Source organism: Moschus berezovskii, chromosome 12 (assembly GCF_049115385.1).
Source record: "Moschus berezovskii isolate FMDL1 chromosome 12, NW_MosBer_1.0, whole genome shotgun sequence".
Lineage (NCBI taxonomy): Eukaryota > Metazoa > Chordata > Mammalia > Artiodactyla > Moschidae > Moschus > Moschus berezovskii.
Genome location: NC_142471.1, coordinates 42,306,873 through 42,327,992, shown reverse-complemented (window position 1 = coordinate 42,327,992; position 21,120 = coordinate 42,306,873). Strand labels below are relative to the sequence as shown.

Sequence of the window (21,120 nt, the reverse complement as noted above, 5' to 3'; positions counted from 1 at the left end):
TTTTTAAAGCTCACCCACAGCCAGGTCTCCTCTACTCCAGGGACATGGAAGAACTATACTTCTTTATTCCCTTGCAGTTAGGTAAAACCAAATGACTAGTTCCTACTACTGAAGCTACGTAATTGCCAGTTACAAGATCCTCCAATGTTCTCTTCCCTTCCATAGCAACCAAGAAAGCCATGTGTTATAGAGAAACAGTTACAGATGGTAGAAATTCTGACAGGTTTTCTCTCAACTGCTTCTATTTGCCCTAACCTGACTATGGGATGAGAAACAAATTTCACTCTGTCAAGCCACTGAAATCGGAGAATTTTTTTCATTACTGAGGCATAATTTAGCCTATTCTGATTAACAGTGTCCTGTTGATCACTACCTCCCACAGCTGCAGGGAGGTCAAGTTCTCTGATATATACTCTATTTATAATAAAATTGACATCTCTAGTACAAGTGAAATTTGAAGAAGATAGTCTTTCTTTTCTATAGTCTCCAAATTTTTTCTAAACATGGCATATATTGTTTCCACAATTAGAGAAAAATACTCTTTAATAACCGTTTCAACGGAATGAGCACTTAAGTACTAGAAACTTAGCAATTATCTGGTCTAGTCCTGACCACTGGAGAAGGAAATGGCAACCCACTCCAGTGTTCTTGCCTGGAGAATCCCAGGGAAGGGGGAGCCTGGTGGGCTTCCATCTATGGGGTCACACAGAGTCGGACACAACTGAAGTGACTTAGAAGCAGCAGCAGCAGCAGTCCTGACCACTTCCATTCTAGAGAACTAAAAAGCATGTCCCGAACGAGGCTATCCAATGCTATATACCAGACTAAGGATAACCACTCAAGCCTCTGGATTAGTCAATTAAGATAACACATTTTAAAATTTATTTTCCCATTAAAAAATATACTTTCTATGATTTTCCATGGGTCTATTTCCCTACTTTATTCTAATTTTTACATATCTTACCACATTCTCAACTTACATAAGCTTAGGTCCTCTACTAGCCATTCTACTAGGACTCTAAACTTTTCTTTCCCAACACCAATACCACACTGTCATGACAAAACTGGGTGGGTTTGCATTTTTTTTTTTTTAATGCTGCTGCTGCTAAGTCGCTTCAGTCGTGTCCGACTCTGTGCGACCCTATGGACTGCAGCCTACCAGGCTCCTCTGTCCATGGGATTTTCCAGGCAAGAGTACTGGAGTGGGTTGCCATTGCCTTCTCCTTTTTAATGTTACTGCTGCTAAATCGCTTCAGTCGCGTCCAACTCTGTGTGACCCCATAGACAGAAGCCCACCAGGCTCCCCCGTCCCTGGGATTCTCCAGGCAAGAACACTGGAGTGGGTTGCCATTTCCTTTTCCAATGTGTGAAAGTGAAAAGTGAAAGTGAAGTCGCTCAGTCGTGTCCGACTCTGTGCGACCCCACGGACTGCAGCCCACCAGGCTCCTCCATCCATGGGATTTTCCAGGCCAGAGTACTGGAGTGGCTTGCCATTGCCTTCTCCGTTTTTAATGCTAGTCTCCCCCATTAAAGCATATGCTCCATGAAAGCAGAACTCAGAGCTATTTTCATTCACTACTGTGTAACCAAGTCCGGATCGTCTTTAGTCTGTAACAGTTGCTTATTATGTACTTTTCAAGTTGATTTATACTTTACAAGTCTTAAAGACTTAGAAATAATTACCAATACTAAATTGATCATCTCAGAAGTGTCTATCCTTCCTCAAAAAGATTTTCTTTCTCCTTAGAAAAGTTAAAGGCTCTATGGAAGGGCCAAGAAAATGAGAGGTTTTCATAAAGGGTACTGAAGCCTCCTAGAAATCAAGTAAATTAGGACTCAAGCTTTGGGAGGGAAGGGAAGTGAAGTGAAGTCGCTCACTCGTGTCCGACTCTTTGCGACCCCATGGACTGTAGCCTACAAGGCTCCTCTGTCCACGGAATTTTCCAGGCAAGAGTACTGGAGTGGGTTGCCATTTCCTTCTCTAGGGGATCTTCCTGACCCAGGGATCGAACCCAGGTGTCTGGCATTGCAGGCAGACACTACCGTCTGAGCAGGGAGAGTTCAAATGCACCAGTAAAAAAAGTACAACTATTGTGGTCAATCATACCTTTTCTCCTATAAAGGGATAAAAACATAAACTGAAATTCCTCCCCCCAACCCCACCCAATAAAACTTGACAGGAAATCCCAATCATTTTAATTTCTTGAGATGGACCTTTAAGCTGTTTATTTGCAGCCTTTCTACTTTTATAATATATATTTCTAAAAATATAACATTTCCTCCAAGTACAGAATTAACTGTATCCCCAAATTTGAAATGACATGTATTTTAATTATTTTTGAATCCAAAATAATTTTGAATTCTTTTGTAATTTCTTATTTGACCCATGTGTGGTTATTTAAATGCAATCTAATTTCAAAGATTTTCTCATTATTTTTTGTTACTGGTTTCTAATTCCACTATCATCAGAGGACACTGCGAATGATTTCAACCCTTTGATATTTTTTGAGGCTTGCTTTAATGACACAGTGGGTCACACTCTATCCTTATTGGGTGTGATATTCTCTATTAACTAGGTTGTGTATTTTGTTGCAATATCTGATTTTCTGTATCTTTACTAATTTTTTGTTTGCTAGTTTGATCAGCAGTCAGTGTGGTTATGGTCCTTAATCTAAAATTTTAGTTAACTTATACAGTGCTTACAGTGGGTTAGATACCAGTTCTAAGATATAAAATACATATATATATATATATGCTCCATGAAACAAAACTATATACATATAAGTTTAAAACCACTCCAGAAAGCAGAAGCCATTATTCCCATTTTACAGATGAGGAAATAGACACAGAGATGTTAGTTTACCAAAATTGCTGATAGCCCAGCTAGGAAGAAGCAGAGCTGGGATTTAAACCCAAGCAGAGTCCATGCTCTTAATACTATATATTTATAACACATGATCCTAGGATAAAATGTTTTCCCTCAAGTAGAAAAAAATTCCATTGAAACATTAACTCCCCCTCAAATGGTTAAGAACTATGTTTTTATTAGAAATGATTAACATATAAATGTTTAAAGGATACAAATATTACATCCTCCAGTATCAGGGCAAACTATGCAAAAAATATGAACGGAAAAACAAAACTGAGAATTATACTAAATGTCAACAAGGGTTATTATGAGACGTTGGATGTGTTTCCTTTTTATCTTCTGTGTTTTCTAAATCCTTGACTATGTACCACTCTTATAGTAAGTAAAAACTAAAGAGCATTCTATAACCACTTGAGTGCTTTGTCTTAATTTTCAAAAGATAAAAATGTTAGCAAGACAAATTCATCAGAGATACTGGATGCTAAAAAGTGCTTTGTAAACTATAGAGCCATTCAGATGTTAGTAATTATAATCATTTCAAAACTAAATAAAAGCTTTTTTACATCTTACCCTTTTCAAATTTCAACTGTTTTTAAATGCCTGATGATTTTAAAAAGTAAATGTTTTGTCTAAACAAATTCATAAGAGTTGATTTTTGAAGGGCAGAACATTAAATTACCACACGTCCCTGAATACTAACAAAAACGAAAGCAACCAACAAATTCACAACAGTATCACACTCTTTTAGTGTCACTGAAAATCCCTTGATCTGTAATTTTATAAAATGCTGATGCAGTGCTGAAGATATAAATAGGAAACTCAAATTTAACCCCCCAAAAGTGATCTGCTATTTTTGGAAAAGCATTTTTATAACTCCTTAAGAAAAGGAAATAATTCATTTAAAGATTACTTAATACACATTGTAACATTAAAAATGTCCATATCATAATTAGCTTAGTCTATTTAGGATATATTTCCCTTTCAAAGTTTCTTTTGCTATTTCTGCAGCAGAACCTATGAACAAAGAACACACAGCTGCCTCGCAGATGTATAATTTCAGTGTTTAGATTCCATTCTTCTAGCTTCATTCTGCAAGAGGTTTTGGATTTTCTATTTCCATATGGTTTTTGACCTCCCTCAGTTTAGGTTCTACCTCCCCACATCTTTACTCTATTTTAGTCGATTACTATAGAAAAACACTTCAAATTTAAAATGTCTTAGTTTTTTTAAAACTTGCACAGCTGAAAAGAACCGATAACTAGAATAAGACAGCCAAATTTCCAAAACTTTGTATTTCTATTTAGCTAACTCCCCTCTCTATCCCCTAAATTCTAAGTTTCTTGTATTTCAGGGTCAGACATACAAGCTTAATGTATGAAGAGAATTTCAGTTTTACTCACCTAATTTCATCAAATTCTTAAGCTATGGCAGAAACATTAAGCAGTAAGATTTTTTTTAAAAAAACTTATACTATGTATACCAAAATGTTTGCAGATGTCACCTTTGAGTAGTATGAATATAACAGATTTTTACTTTTTTCTCAGGGCTTCTCTGTGTTTTACATTTGTACAGTAAGCACTAATTCTGCAACTAGGAGGCAAAAAAGCCTTCTGTTTGTTTTAAAGAAAAACCTTCAAGGAAGAAGATTCAAAAATGTCTACATATCATAACCACTTATACAAAAAATTTTTATGGAGCAACATAAGCAATTTAATAATACTACATAGGACAGTCCCAGCAACATTAATAGCTAAAAATCAGATTTCATTTTTCAACCTATTTGACTCCAAAATCTTCCCCCTAGATGAGCTTGTTCACTTTCGTTTTCAACTGATGTGGCAGTATTTTTAAATCTTTTTTCTTCCTGTTCTCGCACAAGATAGATTTTAAGTGTATTCTAAGAAACAATACAAATAACAATTATGTTTTACAAATATCTACCCAATTTCAACTACTTTAAATAAGAGTAAAAGCCATGATAAAGTTGTGAAAAAAGCTTGTCTGTTTGATCATCATCAACAAACTTATGTCTTAGAAATGAGATATACAACAGAGCACTAATTTTAAAAAATGTTTATGAAAAGGGTTCTGGATGTTTAGAAAATAACTGTAATCCACTGACCTTTTACTATCCTTTTCTCTACAATGCAAAAGAAACATCAGGCCCGGCAAAGAATGCCAATCAAAAAGTTACCCATGAGAAGTTTCAAACAAATCTTAAATATTAAAAACAGAAGCAGGATTAATTGTTAAAAGTCAGTCAAATTTAACCCATCAAATATAAATACATTTAGACCTTGAGTGGAAAACATGTTTTACCAGGTACCTCAGGCAACACTACACCAATCTCAGGCAAAATGATCTCCTTGTGGAAAATGCAGAATACAAATAAGCAAAAATAAAGTAAAACATGTACTTGACTGTGTGTACTTCAGGTTTTCATATTAAAATTATCCTACTCCATTTGAGAACAAATGTAACTTTGTGGTCAAGAACATGGATTCTAAAGTCAGACTACTTGGGTTTGAATGCCAGCTCTGCCACTTATTTGTTTAGCTGGTCAAACCACGACAAGTTATTTAACTTCTGCGCCTCATTTTTCTCATGTGTAAAAAGGAATAGATAACAATATCTGTATCATATAATACTTATAAGGATAAATGGCTTAAGATGTACAAAGTACTTAATATAGGGCCAAGTACACAGTAATAAAGGTTGTATATTGTCACCCTGCTTATTTAACTTCTATGCAGAGTACATCATGAGGAACGCTGGGCTGGAAGAAGCACAAGCTGGAATCAAGATTGCCAGGAGAAATATCAATCACCTCAGATATGCAGATGACACCACCCTTATGGCAGAAAGTGAAGAGGAGCTCAAAAGACTCTTGATGAAAGTGAAAGAGGAGAGTGAAAAGGTTGGCTTGAAGCTCAACATTCAGAAAACAAAGATCATGGCATCTGGTCCCATCACTTCATGGGAAATAGATGGGGAAACAGTGGAAACAGTGTCATACTTTATGAAATTAAAAGATGCTTACTCCTTGGAAGGAAAGTTATGACCAACCTAGATAGCATATTAAGAAGCAGAGACATTACTTTGCCAACAAAGGTCTGTCTAGTCAAGGCAATGGTTTTTCCCGTGGTCATGTATGGATGTGAGAGTTGGACTGTGAAGAAAGCTGATCGCCGAAGAATTGATGCTTTTGAACTGTGGCGCTGGAGAAGACTCCTGAGAGTCCCTTGGACTGCAAGGAGATCCAACCAGTCCATTCTAAAGGAGATCGATCCTGGGTGTTCATTGGAAGGACTGATGCTAAAGCTGAAACTCCAATACTGTGGCCACCTCATGCGACGAGTTGACTCACTGGAAAAGACTCTGATGCTGGGAGGGATTGGGGGTGGGAGGAGACGGGGACGACAGAGAATGAGATGGCTGGATGGCATCACTGACTCGATGGACATGAGTTTGAGTGAACTCCGGGAGTTGGTGATGGACAGGGAGACCTGGCGTGCTGTGATTCATGGGGTCACGAAGAGTCGGTCACGACTGAGCGACTGAACTGAACTGAATCCATCTTGATCTTCTGTTTATTCTATTGTTCTACATTACTGAAACTGAAACCCATTTACCTTTTACGTGTGAAAAATGAGTAAAAGTTAATTTAAAACTTTATAAACTGAAAATATCATATACTAAGTAAAATATATTAAACTGATGCTTTTTATCAAGTCACTTTTACTTTAATGGCATCATCAATGGACGTGAGTCTGAGTGATAGTGAAAGATAGGGAAGTCTGGCATCCTACAGTCCACGGGGTCACAAAGAGTTGGACCCAACCGAGCAACTGAACAACATTTCCAAGGTTCAATAAACTCCAACTCCATAACAACTAAGGAATAAGATATTTTAATTAATGTTCCAATTAAAAAGATTACCATATTCAGTTTATAAATCTGAAAGTTAAATAAAGCATCCTTAATACTACAGTATACTGAGCAGAATTGGAATATACCTGAAAACAGAAACATTAAGAAAATTAAACGACTGTGTATATACCCTAATAGCTTTTGTGGAGAGAAAAGAATGAGTTCTGGTGTCACGAAGGGCTTTAGTAGGAACTTACGCTGATATCTGTGTAATTTTAACGGTCTGAAATTGGTAAAAACATGAGGAAAGGTTTCCTAGTCCTTGATGGCATCTGGGACAATTCCTTCCGTGTTTCAGTAGCTTTCAGTTATTAAAAAGTCCAGTCCCATTTACTGATATTTAAATCTTTAATCCTCAGTCTTTCAATCACCTCCTTCATTTCCAAATTCAGGCTTTGCCTAAGGTCCAAAAAAGTTCAACAGAGGAAAGGGTGTGGTCTATTTGTGGGATGCAGCGTAGGGAGAGAACAAAATAATTAGCTCAATATCTGAGCTCCCAGTAGTCTTCTGTGGTTGCTGCCACTTTCCTGGCTAATAGGAACTATACTGTCTGTATCACAGGTAGTCAAATGGCAACTTTTCTTCTGGGGACAAGCTGGAACTTTCTGATAACTAAGGGGTGAGGAGCTCTTACGCACTGCACATTTTCCTAGCTGAAGATCTGCTTCAACTCAATCTCTTCTAACCTCTGCTCCCCTCTCCAGCAGCCCAAGCCCTGTCAATGACTGAAGCCTGGTTACATTCTGCAGTATCACTTGAACTAAGAGAAATTCAAAACAAATACAGGCTATTCCACTGTCACCTTCTCTGTCCACAATGAGCTTTCTCTCTCCAGTTTTCTTTATCCCTTTTTCAAACAGGCACAGATAAACCAATCAGGTGCATAATGAATACTCATTTAGCTAATGAGGTGTTCTGCTCTACTTTTGCTGGTACTGGGGGGGGGGGTAAGAGTGGGGGGGAGAAGCGTATTTATAAGAAAACAAATGACTTTTTTAAAAAGATTCAAGATTCACCTTTAGGGGAATACATAGAAGAAGTGATCTTTTTGTGACAATGGCAGTTCAGGTGTGATATCCGCTTTTCTTCTTTTCCTCTCTAATGAAAACAGTCAATCTTCCCTGGTTTTGAAACTCTAGGAAATAAATTATACCAACTGACTTCTGAAAGCCTCTGCTTCAGGGGAAAAAAAAAGCCTATTATCAAATGCCTTCAGCTCAAAATAATTGTTATGCTACAGTGGCATAGTCTGGACCCGCTTCACCATCAACACATACAAATACCCGTACGCTTACTCTGTACAAAAGCAATGAACTAGTACTGTTGGCAAAACAAATCTTTTTAGGACAAAATTCAACCAAGGAGCTTATAAAATATACAGAGCATAAGACAACTTAAACTTTTTATTCTCTTGTTTTTTTAATACTTTTACAAAAGCAAATGAGTTTTTATACATCACAAACAAAAGTAAAAAACAAATGACAAATAAAAAAGCAAATGCAGTGTGCCAAAGAAAGAGTTGATATCCATACAAGAGTTTCTACAAATGAGTAAGAAAAAACTAGATTAGAAAAATGAACAAAGGACAGAGAAATGCAAAGTGCCAAAAAAACATGTAAAACTGCCCAACCTTATTCATAATCAAAGCAGCATAGATTAAAACTATAATGCTGTTTGTTCAGCTGGCAGACTGGCAAAAATTAAAACAGACTGATGTTACTGTATTGAAGAGGGCAAGGGAGAACATATGCAAATACTTGGTTGGCAAGTGAATTGTTATGAAGATTTTGCAGAGCAGTCTGGCACTATATCAAATCTGTATGGCTTCTCTTACAGTAAATGCATTTCTAAGAATTCATCCTATAAAATAAAAATACTCTCATAGGATATGTACAAGCACCACAGCATTGTTTATAATGCCAAAAAACTGGAAACAATCCAAATATTCATCAATAGCTGATTAGTACATTAAATTAAGGTATATTTGTAAAAGGGAATACTACTCGGCTACTAAAAAGAATGACAAAATTGATATTTACTGACATAAAAGACTCCTGCCACACATTCAGTGAAAACAAAGTTAAAGAAAATGGTGCATAATATGACCCCATTTTTTAGAAACGGGGAAAGGGGTTAAGAGGAAGAAATGAAGACAGTGGAAAAGAAAAATTATCTTTATATTACTTTTAATAGCAGTAATCTCTGGACCGCAGGGCAGGATTACAGAAGACACTGACTTTCTACTTCTGGACTGTTTGACATTTCAACACAAATATGTGTAACTTCTTTAAACAGAAGAAACAAAACAGACGGTCTATGGTACCAGACAGAGAAACAATACTGGAGCTTCACTTGATCAAAACTCTGAAGGCTTACAGTGAAGAAATTTAATATATTTAATGATGGTACAAGAAATACCAACTGACTTCAAACAATCATACAGAAGAGCGAACTTTTAGCCCTGGACCACTGAGGACAGCTTCACAGAAGAGACAGGATTCTCGCTAGATTTCGAAGAACTATGATAAGCAAAGAATGGGGGGAGGAAAGGCAGCACTCTACAATATAGTGCACGCTTAAGAATTTTTAATAGCCACATTAAAAAAGCAAAAAAAATCAAAAATAATATTACATGTATTTAACCCAACATATTCAAAACAGTATTAACAATATATAATCAAAATTTGTATGGTACAAGATACTTTACCTTCTTTTTATTGCACCATCTTCAAAATCTGGTGCATACTTCAGACTAGCCACATTTTGAATATTTAACAACCACACGTGGTACCAGAGTGGACACTACAGATCTAAGGATTCCGAACTCACATCCAGAATTGGATACTTAGGTGACAGAGGCTAATAAAAGAGCAGTGGGAAGTGAATGAGGCAGAAAAGGCAGAAGGGGCCAGAGAAGAAGGCCAGTATGGGACAATTTGACTTTTATACTACAAGCAAATAAGAAACCAGAAAAAAGTATCTAACAAGTAGAGATGATCACTAAAGCACTATTTCAGGAAGATTAACTTTTTTTCTTTACTCAAGATACACGCATATAAATACAGCAAGCAAGTCTTTTTCTCAACATTTTTTATTACATGAAAGATTACTGAAATTGATACAATAATAGTTATCTGTCATCAAGTGATAGTATTTTGTTGACCTGATATATAGACACTTTTGAATACTGTTCAAATATTTTTATTTCATGACATTTTTAAATGATTTTTTGAAAAATAAGTTTAAGAATCTCATCAAAAGTTAATAGCCTTAACTTAGTATTTCCCAACAGGACCTCCTTTCAGCTAGAAATCTAAATATTCTTAAATACAAATTTAAGACATTCAAGATTTTATATTCCTGAAATATTACAAAAATTTTAATTTCAAGTAAGAAAGCTACCTACAAATTTCAATATACACAAAACTGCATGACAACCATGCAAGTCTCCTCCAGATTTAACTTCAACATTGAGAGCCTGTAACATTTCATTGTTTAGATAAATTATCTTTCTAAAGGAAAAAAAAAAGTACTCAAAAGAAGAGACAGGAAAGCAGGGCATGGAAGAATACCACTAGTCATATACCATTTCCTTCATTACCTGAAATGACCGCCAGGGCAGAAAAGTGACTTTTCAGCTAAATATCAGAAATCCAGTGATGTCATCAGGACCAAAAGCAATTTCAGTAACTAACCACTCCGCATTAAAGTCATGCAACTTTATTTTTTTAAGCAGAAAACAACATTAAAGCTTATCAACTCCTTTCACTTTTTAAGACAAAGAAACAAAGATCCATATAGATTTAAATGCAGTATCCAAGACTGCACAGTTAGCTTAGTGGTAATACCAGCACTATATATATGTTAGTTTACAAAAATTAAAAGCCAAAGCTCAAGTGTTTCGCAGCTTCTTTAAAATTTTTCAAATTTCCCAAATTATCCATAACAGGTATACTACTTTTATAATTTTTTAAAAAGCAAAAAATATTTGCTTTAAAAACTACTAAATAGTGATACTTCCAGGAACACTCTCCTCTCCTTTCCAGTCCAAGGTCTCACTGTACAGGCCACTTTCTCAGGAAAGCCTTCCAAAGCACCTGTACCCTAAATAGACCAACTTCCCTTCAGTTCAGTTCAGTTGCTCAGTCGTGTTCGACTCTTTGCGACCCTGTGAATCACAGCACGCCAGGTCTCCCTGTCCATCACCAACTCCCGGAGTTCACTCAAACTCATGTCCATCGAGTCAGTGATGCCATCCAGCCAACTCATTCTCTGTCGTCCCCGTCTCCTCCCACCCCCAATCCCTTCCAGAATCAGAGTCTTTTCCAGTGAATCAGCTCGTCGCATGAGGTGGCCAAAGTATTGGAGTTTCAGCTTTAGCATCAGTCCTTCCAATGAACACCCAGGATCGATCTCCATTAGAATGGACTGGATCTCCTTGCAGTCCAAGGGACTCTCAAGACTCTTCTCCAGCACCACAGTTCAAAAGCATCAATTCTTCGGCGATCAGCTTTCTGCACAGTCCAACTCTCACATCCATACATGACCACGGGAAAAACCGTAGCCTTGACTAGACGGACCTTTGTTGGCAAAGTAATGTCTCTGCTTTTTTAATATGCTATCTAGGTTGGTCACAACTTTCCTTCCAAGGAGTAAGCGTCTTTAAATTTCCTGGCTGCAATCAGCATCTGCAGTGATTTTGGAGCCCAAAAAAATAAAGTCTGACACTGTTTCCACTGTTTCCCCATCTATTTCACATGAAGTGATGGGACCAGATGCCATGATCTTAGTTTTCTGAATGTTGAGCTTCAAGCCAACCTTTTCACTCTCCTCTTTCACTTTCATCAAGAGGCTTTTGAGCTCCTCTTCACTTTCTGCCATAAGGGGGTGTCATCTGCACATCTGAGGTTATTGATATTTCTCCTGGCAATCTTGATTCCAGCTTGTGCTTCTTCCAGCCCAGTGTTCCTCATGATGTACTCTGCATATAAGTTAAATAAGCAGGGGGACAATATACAACCTTGACGTGCTCCTTTTCCTATCTGGAACCAGCCTGTTGTTCCATGTCCAGTTCTAAGTGTTGCTTCCTGACCTGAATACAGGTTTCTCAAGAGGCAGGTCAGGTGGTCTGGGATTCCCATCTCTTTCAGAATTTTCCACAGTTTATTGTGATCCACACAATCAAAGGCTTTGAGTCAGTCAAGCAGAAATAGATGTTTTTCTGGAACTCTCTTGCTTTCTCCATGATCCAGCGGATGTTGGCAATTTGATCTCTGGTTCCTCTGCCTTTTCTAAAACCTGCTTGAACATCTCTTGTAAGCCACCTGTACTTCTGTTTTGTAGATCTTAATGTAACTATAATTAGATAATTATTTGTGAAGTTATTTAATATCTATCTTCTCTATCTAGGTCTTAAATTGCTATTCCTCAGGGCTGTTCTAGGCTCTCTGCTGTTATATACCAGGAGTTCCTGAAATGAAGTCTGTAAAATAACCATGAAATTATATATTGTTGTTGCTGTTGTATATAACAACAATCATATACTATCGTTGACTCAGTTGCTAAGTCATGTCTGACTCTTCAAGACACCATGGACTGCAGCAGGCCAGGCTCCTCTGTCCACCATCTCCCGGAGTTTGCTCAAATTCATGTCCACTGAGTTAGTAATGCGATCTAACCATCTTATCCTCTGCCACCCTCTTCTCCTTTTGTCTTTAACCTTTCCCAGCAACACAGTCTTTTGCAGTGGCTTTTCCCATCAGATGGCCAAAGTATTGGAGCTTCAACTTCAGCATCAGTCCTTCCAATGAATCTTCAGGGTTGATTTCCTTCAGGATTGACTCGTTTGATCTCCATGTAGTCCAAGGGACTCTCAAGAGTCTTCTCCAGCACCACAATTTGAAAGCATCAGTTCTTTGGTGCTCAGCCTTCTTCATGATCCAACTCTCCCCATCTGTACACGGCTACTGAAAAAACCATAGGTTTGACTATACAGATCTTTTCGGCAAAGTGATGTATCTGCTTTTTAATATGCTGCCTAGGTTTGTCGTAGCCTTCCTTCCAAGGAGCAAGCGTTGTTTAATTTCAAGGCTCCAGTCACCATCTGCAGTAATTTTGGCGCCCAAGACAATAAAATCTGTCACGACTTCCACTTTTTTCTCCTTCTATTTGCCATGAAGTGATGGATGCCATGATCACTGGATGCTGTACTCTTAGTTTTCTTTTTTGAGTTTCAAGCCAGTTTTTTCACCTTCATCAAGGTGAATTTACATACTTAATTGCTACATTTGTGTATTTTTCTTCAGATACTCAAAAAAGTCCTTGAAAGGGGTTAAGAACCTTTAAAAATGTGGATTTATGTTGTTTACCTACCCAGATAGCATCACCAAGTCAACGGACATGAGAGAGCAAACTCCCAGAGATGGTGAAGGACAGGGACGCCTGGCACGCTGCAGTCCTAGTGACTCAACAACAATCTACTCAGAGCCACCTTTCTTTGAGGAAAGAACCACTTGCCCATTTCACATGGCTCCAAGAAGGCTATCAGTCCCTGACTGCTTCAGTGGGCATATAAGCCAATTCTGGCAATGATGGTACCCCACATTCCATGAAGACTCAATAACAATCTCTCCATGAGACAGAATACATGCACCTGGGAAAGAAGTGTTTTTTCCGTCTCTTGAACCTACAGCAATAAGACCATATAACCCTGGAGTTACCAGTGGTCCTTTCTGCCAGATGAAAGTACTGACTGAAAACGAAGCAAAAAAAAGTGGTAAGCAGAGAAGACAGATTTCCAATTACATCATCTGAACACTTAGATCCAGTCATATTTATTTCTAGTCTTTTCCCAAAAATGGGGCTGGGAGGTGGTTGGGGGGAGCTTTTCCCCTTTAAGATAATCTGAGTTAGCTTTGTCACTTGCAAACAAAAGTCACTTGAGAGAGCCACCTACTTCCCATTGCTGGAATATACAATTTATATGGTATTCAATTCCAAATATCTATCTACCGCCAACTCAAACCTCTGTCAAACTCCAGACCTATAAATGCAACTTGCAAATAAAAATCTCTACCTGGTGTTTCAGAGGATCAAAACTAAACTATTTTCCTCCAGAAACCAGCTCTCCCCCTACTTTTTTCATCTCGGTTAACAATACACATCTACCTTGCCAGGTTTCCAATCTAGAAACCTGGGAGTTATTCTTGACAACCCCACTCCTCCTCTCCTCCACAGCTAATTACCAAGTCCTATCCATTCTACACCCTAATTACCTGCCACCATCCTAAGTGTGAGCAAGGATGGAACAGGTTCCCTACAAGTTTCAGTGTCTTTGGTCTTATTTTCTCCAAACTGATTATCCACTATGTAACTAATCTCCTAAATTGTAAATCTGACTATTTTATTCCCACACTGGACATACCCCTGTTCTTCTTAAGTGAAGTGAATGTGTTAGGGGCTCAGTCATGTCCGACCCCGTGGACTACTGCTTGCCAGGCTCCTCTGTCCAAAGAATTCTCCAGGCAAGAATAATGGAGTGGGAAGCCATTCCCTTCTCCAGGGGATCAACCCAGGGATTGAACTCGGATCTCCTGCATTGCAGTCAAGATTCTTTACCATCTGAGCCACCAAGAAAGCCCTTCAAGGAACAGCCAATTATATACAGGTAGAGCAATAGCCAAGCCCTACAGTTTCAGAAGTTATTAGTGGTATGAAAAACGTTTACAGTAAGAAAACAAGGTTCATCACAAATATAACAGAAGAGTAACAACATGCATAATATCAGGTAGGATAGCTCAAATCCACCAGTTATTTTTTTTTATTTCATTTTAGTTTTTATTTCTAAGTTCTTCCAAAAATTTTTGTTTTAGAATTACATAATACATGTCCATGATTTCAAAGTCTAATTTCTAAAGCAAAGTATAGTCAAAAAAGTTTAGCTTGAATTTCTGTTCCCTTTATCATATTCCCACCTACCTACCATGGGTATCCTTAACAATATGAGCAAATACATTTATATTTATTTGTATATACATGTACACCCAGATGTATACACATATGTACATTTATACATGTGTTTATATTCCCTTCTTCTTTAAAACATGATAAACTATACATAATTTTCTGTATCTTTGAGAATGCTTCTTTATTTTATTTTTATTTCACAGTTAAAATTTCACCAAATGAAAAAATACTATAGAATACACAGTTGTAAAAAGCTACATTAAGTTATTTTACAACTGCCTCAGGCTGTAAAAAGAAAAAAAAAACCCAATCCCATACCTAAGTTATCCCTCTCTCAAAATAATGCCATTTATGTTATAAACCATGAGCACCCCATCAAAAGACGGGAACTGCTTTTGTTAATTCATATATATATGTATATATATGACTATATCACTTTGCTATACACCTGAAACAAACACAACACTGTAAATGAAATATAGTACAATATAAAATAAAAATAAGTTAACATACCTTTGGGGCTTTACACAGAGTTAGAGTCCCTATCAGAGGGATAACAGCACCACAGCTGTACTGAATCCTCATGAAGGAGGCACACGAGTAATATTTTTTTAATTTTAAATTTGTTTTTTAATTGAAAGATAATTGCTTTACAGAACTGTGTTGGTTTCTGTCAAACATCAACATAAATCAGCCATAAGTATACATATGGCCCCTCCCTCTTGAACCTCCCTCCACATCCCACCCCTCAAGGTTCTTACAGAGCCCTGGTTTGAGTGCCCTGAGTCATGAAGCAAATTCCCATTGGCTATCTATTTTACATATTGTAATGTAAGTGTCCACCAGTTTTCAATAAAAAATACACAAGAATATCTTTCCTTATCTATTCAGTAATTCATTAGTTCCATATTTAACTGCCCTTATGAACCTGGTTGAGGGACTCACTGAGTCTACCAAAAGATGGATTCCACTAATCATATGATCTCCTTAAGACGATAATCTAGTGCTTTCTTCAAAAAACATTACTGGACATCTTTGAAAACATCATTTTGTTTCTTTCAATTTTTAGAACTCATAGCCATTTAAAGTATTGGCTATACAGCACTATTTCCAGTAGTTAAGACATGGAAACAACCTAAATACCCATCCACAGATGAAAGGACAGATGTGGTACATATATACAATGAAATACTACTCAGCCATAAAAAAAGAATAGAATAATGCCATCTGCAGCAACATGAATGGACCTGGAGGTTATCATACTAAGCAAAGTAAATCAGAAAAAAGACAAATATCATGATATCACTTACTTGTGGAATCTACAGTATGACACAAATGAATTTACCTATAAAACAGAAACAGCTCACAGACATAGAGAATAGCCTTGTTGTTGCCAAGGAGTGTGAGGGAGGGAAGGATTGGGAGTTTCGGATTATCAGAGGCAAACTATTATATACAGGATAGATAAACAAGATCTTACTGTATAACACAGGGAATTATATTTAGTATCCTGTGATAAACCCTAATGGGAAAGAATATATATATATGGATAACCAAATCAACACTCCACTGTAGAGAAGAAATTAACACACTGTAAAGCAACTATACGTCAATAAGATTTTTTAACATTGGCTATAAAACTGATAAACATAACTATGATTTAGCAAATTATCCAAATATTTACAATTATTTTTATATTTACTTTTTAGAAAACTATATGATGCTTGTTAATGATGATATATAAATGACTGGATATTGTCTTTAAAATAATCCACAAAACTGACTATCACAACTCTACCACAATTCCCCCTTATATCACCTGTGCCATTTTGTTAAAATTATCAGCGTTTTAGAAACCTGTGAGTTCAGAAAATGAGCAAAAGAAATGAAGAGGAAAATTTGGGGGGAGTCAAAGTACCTTGCGATCAGACTGGCGTACCCAGTTGTGAAGAGATCCCATCCAAACATATAAATATTTCTCTATACTGCATGAAACATTTTACTTGCTAAAGAGGTTGAGCAAGCACCCTCTCTATTCACAGTAACAGGAGGGCTATAAACCATTCCCACATAAATGTGGTTTAAATTCTTCTTCCCAACATACTCGCTAAATAGGAGTTTGATAAGTGAGAGAAACCCTACTCATTAACTTTAAAGCACATATATTTTCCATATTTAGCATTTCTGAAATGAAGGTGTAATCAGTGACTTCTTAAAATCAACTAGAAGCATATTTTCTTTATGAGTGGTCTATAAAATGAGGGTGTATCTTACAGTTGACATAATTCAACACAATTCAGCATTTAATCTTGTGTTAAAGAGTTGGGACTGACCTGGTCAATAATGACCTTGAGGTTTTAAAATAGCATTCTAAAAGCATAAACACTAATAAAAAGTAGAAAGGGGAAGAAGTAAACACTTTCTAGATCAAAATTTAGCCTGAGAGGAAATTCATTTTCCTTTCTCTCCATGGCTCCCTGCTCCTAAGTGTCAATACTACTATAATTGATGTCCAACTGCTGCTAGGCCAGATAGGGGCCTTTTTCCATTTATCATTTTAATACGCAGCAAAGCCAGTTATAGACCCATTCTACAGTCTTAGGAGCAGAGCAAGTATTTGTATAAAAATTGCTGTAAAAGATCAAATGACTCACAAAATTATACACTTAACATGTGTACATATATAACTATATACAAATTATATTTCAATAAGGTTGCTTATTTAAAAAGACAAATGAGTGGCAAAAGCCACAAACCTTCAGTTATAAGACAGCTAAGTACTAGGGATGTACTGTACAATAACATGATAAACATAATTAACACTGCTGCATGTTATATATGAAAGTTGACAAGAGTAAATCTGAAGAGTTTTCATCACAGGAATAAAAATTTTTTCCAATCTTTAATTCTGAATCTATATGAGACGATGGATGTTCACTAAACTTACAATGATAATCGTTTCATGATGTATGGAAGTCAAATTGTTATGCTGTACACCCTAAACTTAGGCAGTGTTGTATGTCAATTATATCTCAATAAAACTAGAAGAAAAAAAAGACAAGTGAGTAGATGCAAGAAGAAAATATAAGATTAAAAGACTTCATACCTTTAGAAAACCCTTTCCTTCACAAAGAGTTCCATCCAGAGAAGAAAATGGAGAAGACTTCAAAAAGAGTTGGAATCTAAAATGGGGCTTGAAGAATGGGCAGGACTTGTACATATGACAATCAGCCATTTATTCATCCAAGTAGATGGAACAGTTATAAGCAACAGCAGAAGCAGCAGGGAAAGAACACGGGCAGGAAGCAAAAATAGTGGAAGATACGTGACGTGAAGTTGCTCAGTCGTGTCTGACTCTTTGCAGCCCCATGGACTATAGCCTACCAGGCTCCTAAGTCCATGGAATTTTCCAGGCAAGAGTAACTGGAGTGGGTTGCCATTCCCTTATAAGAATCTGGCAAATCTGAGGCAAATCCCAAGAAAACAATTTCGTTTAACAAAAGACACTGGAAACTTCTGAGTGGGGGAAATGAAAAGAACAGGACTCAAGATTAATTTAGGCAGCGATGCCTAAGATAACCTGGATAAGGAAGTAAAGGCAATAAAGTCATAACATTCGTCCAGGTGGGATGAGAATCTGCTTCAGTTAGCAGGGAAAAAAAGACTGAAGAGGGAAAATTATGAAATATACAAAGATATACATAGGACATAATATTGTATAGGAGTATAGCAAATTAAACAATTTAAAGAAAAATGAACTTGTGAAAACCAAATAACACTAGATTTGAAAACTTAATAAATAAATTTCTGGAAAAATATTAAACACTAAAATTCACACAAGAAATAGAAAACCTACAAAGATCAACTGCTATGTAATAAGTTGAAATGGTATTCAAATTCCTCTCCAGAAAAAAAAAAATCTAAGCTTGAATGCTCTTATAGGTAAGTTCTGCCAAATTCTCAAATAAAAGATAATCTCAGTCTAAACTGTTTCTGAAAAGAGAAAAAGGAAGAAAGTGGTCCAACTCATTTTATAAATCTATTATAACCTTGATACCAACATGTATTAAGAACTGAACCAGAGCTGGCATGAACAGAGAGAAGAGTGGCAATACCATGAAAGGAGAACCAACAGATGTTGACTACAGACAACATGTGATGGGATGGGGAAAGGTCTGCGTTTGGGATAACGTTGACAGAAATAAGGAACACCAGGGAAACAAGTTTGGTAAGAACACTGTACCTGAATAATCAGGTAGAGACATTCGTAAAACAACTGGAAAAACCAGGATTCAAGGGCAGAAAAGAAATAAGGAATAGAGACTTAAGAATTATTCAGACAGAAGAGTCTGAAACAATAATGTCAAAAGACCAGAGAAGTATGAAAAATGATCTGAAAAGTGAAACTTGGAGAACGCTTTATCAGGAAGAAGGAAGACCAGAAAGTGGAAAGGAGGCAAAGAATAACAAAATCAGTATAATGTCAGAGAAGCCCTATTTTCATCTAGGAAATTCATATTCATCCTTTAGAATTGTTCACAGGGTTCCAAAGAACAATTTCAAGAAGGCCTTCTAAGATTCTTCCAACATAAACCATCACTAGGTCAGGTCCTCATTTTAAGCTCTTATAAATACTCTGCACTTTAATTATACAATTATATTTAATTACAGAATTCATGTCTGCTTCAGTAGACTTTAAGCTCCATGAGGGAAAGGCACCCTATCTGTCTTTGCCTTCAGTTGTCTCCTATGTTATGTTAAAATATAGTTTAAGTATTTGTTGAATAAAATGGACAGATGAAGGATAGACAAGGAAAGGCATTTCAAAAATGATGGGTTGACATTAAAAGCTACAAAAAGTTCAAGTCGACTTAGAAAGGAGGCCCAAAAGTGTTTATTAGGTTATAGGTGACCTTTGCGAAGGTGAAATTCAGATAACAAGGGTTAAGAAGTGAGTGGATGGTCAGGAAGTAAAGGCAGGAAAAGTAAATTATTCTTGGTAATGTCTCGAGTTGATTTTATGGAATGAATTTAATTTCACTTCAATTTTGCTCTATTTTCAACGAACGTGTATTACTTCTATAAGGACAATTTTTTTGTTGTTAATATGATTTGAAAAGGAAAAGCAGCAACAAGACAGATGGAGGTAATAGTAAATTAAAGGGTAAACAAGTACTCTAAGAGAGTAACAAACTCCATTAAGTAGGAAAGAAAAGAAAAAACTGAAATAAGGTATTAACTAGGAAGAAGGACAAAACATATTCTTCCACTAAGAAGGAAGAAAAAGAAGATGACGATAAAAGGAATCCAGTAAATTCTAGAAGGAGCTCCCACTGGAAACCTCAATGTTCTCAAGAAAGGATGCGAAGGGAAGCAAGTAGAAAAAGTTTCAAATGAGTTCTACAGAGAATGTGCAGCGGGTGGGAAACCCAAAACCGAAGCGGAATACAGGTTCTATCAAAAGGATATTCTAAATTTCAATCGGCCTTTTGTAAAACTTCACCCCATTTCTAGCTCAGAACTGCCCTAGTTTAGCTTTAATTTTAAATATTTAAATTCTAGTTCACAAACTATTTCAACAACTAAAGATTGATAGGCATTAATACATTCTACTTTAATTCCGACTTGAACTCCTCTTTTGAAATAAATACAATAAAGGAGTTGTTTTCAACTCAAGCAACAAAATAGCGATCATTTCAAGTATGAGTGAACTGAAAAGCGCTCCTAAACTTAAGAGTGTTTGCAGAGAAAGGCTTTTTGTAATTGTTGCTGTTTAACTCTTCGCATGCCACACTCTAACAGATTCAGAATAACACAGAAAATCTTGGGTTCAAATCTCAGCTCACTTAGTCAAGTTACTCAACCTCTCTCCGTCTCGATTTCCTCTTCTAAAAAATGAGGAATACAATAACCAGGATTATCATAAGGATTAAGTGACGTAACACAGGTGAACGTGCCAAGTTCGTACTATGTGCTCAGAACAGTCTGCTAACCGTTTGAAAGAGAAAAGTTGCAGCACTTTGACCAAATTAAAACATTCGAAAGCCTGAAAAAGCACAAGTCACAAAACGCCAGACCCTAACACACAGCACATTATTTTTCTTCCCTGACGCAAGTTATTTTTTTCTTGCCAAACCTTTCCACTAGGAGTCTGGAAAGAGAAAAAAAGGGTTACAGTCAATCCAGCATAAAGTTTTCAGAAACTGAAGTGCAGAATCACAACAGACATGGCAGCGGAAGCAGCGCAGGACAACAGGTGAACCTCCGAGAACCCTGGAACCTTCCCGCGGGCAAGTTTTGCAGGAGGGTTGGCAGTTCCTCCAGGCTCTACCGCCCCATGAAACAAGCCATTCGTT

At 36.8% G+C, this 21,120-nt stretch overlaps 1 protein-coding gene across 1 annotated transcript in view; it reads right to left on the bottom strand.

The window, feature by feature from the left end:
• Positions 1-21,120, bottom strand: part of BMPR1A (bone morphogenetic protein receptor type 1A) — a 147,490-nt gene that overhangs the window by 125,895 nt on the left and 475 nt on the right. The window lies entirely within an intron of this gene.